Source organism: Oratosquilla oratoria, chromosome 44, assembly GCF_046742065.1.
Source record: "Oratosquilla oratoria isolate Oo_2021 chromosome 44, ASM4674206v1, whole genome shotgun sequence".
Taxonomy (NCBI): Eukaryota; Metazoa; Arthropoda; class Malacostraca; order Stomatopoda; family Squillidae; genus Oratosquilla; species Oratosquilla oratoria.
In genome coordinates this window covers 30,645,886-30,648,385 of record NC_134820.1, presented here as the reverse complement: position 1 = coordinate 30,648,385, position 2,500 = coordinate 30,645,886, and the positions used below count along the sequence as shown (strand labels likewise).

Sequence of the window (2,500 nt, the reverse complement as noted above, 5' to 3'; positions counted from 1 at the left end):
AGGAGGCAGATAGACCGCGCCCAGATCCCTCCTCTTCAGGCTCCTCCTCTTCCTCCTCCTCGACTTCACTCCCAAGTAACGAACGAACGAACAAACGCACGAACTGAGCAATTACCTGAAAGGACAGAAGAGAAGTGCCGAGTAAGTAAACTAACCATAGTTTGGTCTCGGTGGACATGAAGAGATGTTACTGTAATACAGAAAACTTCGTCTGTACAATCTTGTTCATATTTTCGTCTTCAAGAAAGTAAGTAAAAATAGAGAAATGTTGCTGTAAAGAGGACACACGGTTAAATGTTGTTTTAATTTTTGTTTATTGTTTCGTGGTCTTTTTTCAAAAAGCCTTGCATCATATAGACATAGAAAAATATATACTCCCAGCCATGTCTTCTGCCACGTCTTCACAAACACGCACACGCACATACACACACAAAAAAGACATACAAGAATTTAAGAAGAAACTAGATGCTGAAAGATATAAAGACGGGTCCCTCCAAGCATAGCACCCCTTCCTGTATAATACAACTAGGTAAATACAACTAGGTAAATACAAATAGACACACACACATACACACACACACGAATGTATGCACGCACAAAGATATATCCATTATATCTACTGAAATATTATTGTATTTGTATAGGGGGAGAGAGAGGGGAGATAGATAGATAGATAGATAGATAGATAGATAGATAGAGAGAGAGAGAGAGAGAGAGAGAGAGAGAGAAGAGAAAGGGAGAAAGAGACAGAGTGAAGGGGAAATGATAAAGGTACTGAAAAGACGAAAAGAAAAGCAAGACAAGAAACAAGAAGAAATCATTGTTTTGGACAGTGACTGGACGTTTAAACTCCTTAAGACTGATGATGCAGTTTTTCTTTATATTAATACATCACTTTGGTTAAACTAGGTCACATCAACTTAGGAATTGGTCAGGTTAGGTCAGGTCAAATCAGGTCAGATGAGGTCAGGTTACGTTAGGCGTTGCAACTCAGAGACGCACTTTAGTTACTTTATTCTTTTTTGTACAAGATTTTTTTTTTCACGAGTATGTAGGCGAGGGGCTCACCCTAAGGGTTGACGTGAGATGGAGCGGGATTGAGAGCTTGTGCTTACGCGTGTGTAAATATTATATGACATTAATTCAGGATTTACAGTTCGGCAGGAAACAAAAGCTCTATGGATGATGAAAGAACGATAATCCGAGATATAGATAACAGAGCACGAAAACATAATACCAATCGAAAAGGGGAAGAAAAGGAGAAGAAGGAGATGAGAAAAATAAAGATGAAGAAGGATGAGGAGAAGGAAGAGGAGAAGGACGAGAAGGGGGAGGAAGATGAGGAGGAGGAGGAATAGTAAAAAGAAGAGGAGGAGGAGGAAGAGGAAAAGCAAGGAGGGAGAAGAAGCTGGGAGGAGTAGGAGGAGGAGGAGAAAAAAGAAGAAACGGAGAAGGAGCGGGAAGAAGGAGGGTAAGAGAAGGAGGAGGAGGAGGAGGAGGAGGAAAAGAAGAAGAAGCGGAGAAGGAACGGGAAGAAGGGAGATAGAAGGAAGAGGAGGAGGAGGAAAAGGAAGAAGAAACGGAGAAGGAACGGGAAGGAGGAAGGTAGGAGAAGGAGGAGGAGAAGGAGGAGGAGGAAAATGAAGAAGAAACGGAGAAGGAACGGGGAGGGGGAAGATAGGGGAAGGAGGAGAAGGAGGAGGAGGAGGATGAGGAGGAAATTAAGAAGAAACGGAGAAGGAGCGTGAAGGAGGAAGATAGGAGAAGGTGGATGGGGAGAAGAGGAGGAAGAGAGAGACAGCATTATGGAGATGTGCGCGTTAAAGGGGGTGAATTCTCCCCCCTTCCCCCCTCAATTCCTCTCCCCCTTCCCCTAAAGAAAGGGCCGACAGTTTGATAAGGTCCGGGGCTCAAAGGGGAATGCAACTTGCCATAAATTGCAACCTCCGAGGGAAGTTGGGAGTTTCCGTAGCAGTTACGGTTGAGCATCGCGTGGACACCGAAATCTTCCTCCTCTCCACCTTCTTCGCGGTCTTTCGCACCTCGCGAAGACCCTGTAACTCGTACCTTATCTTGGTGTCTTGTTTCTATTTCGCTCTATCTTCTTTATTGGTGTATTTGTATATTCTATTTTATTTTGTTTGTTATTATCATATTTTGTTTTTTGGTTTTTCTGTATCTTTCGTTTTATTCTATATAGTTTTATCTTAGTCTCTTGTTTATATTTCGCTCTACTTCTTTATTGATGTATTTTCATATTCTATTTTATTTTGTTTGTTATTATTATGTTTTGGTTTTTGGTTTTTCTGTATCTTTCGTTTTATTTTATTTAGTTTTATCTTAGTCTCTTGTTTTCATTTCACTCTATTTTCTTTATTAATGTTTTTCATATCTTATTTCATTTTATCTAGTTTATTATTATGTTTTATTTGTTAGTTTATCTGTATCTTTTCTCTTCTTTTATTTAGTTTTATCTCATTTTATCTATTAATCGTTATCA

The 2,500-nt window shown here is 40.1% G+C and overlaps 1 protein-coding gene across 2 annotated transcripts in view; it reads right to left on the bottom strand.

Annotated features, from left to right (window-relative positions):
• The window catches only part of LOC143022418 (carbonic anhydrase-related protein 10-like), a 902,084-nt gene that overhangs the window by 596,073 nt on the left and 303,511 nt on the right, over positions 1 to 2,500 (bottom strand). The window lies entirely within an intron of this gene.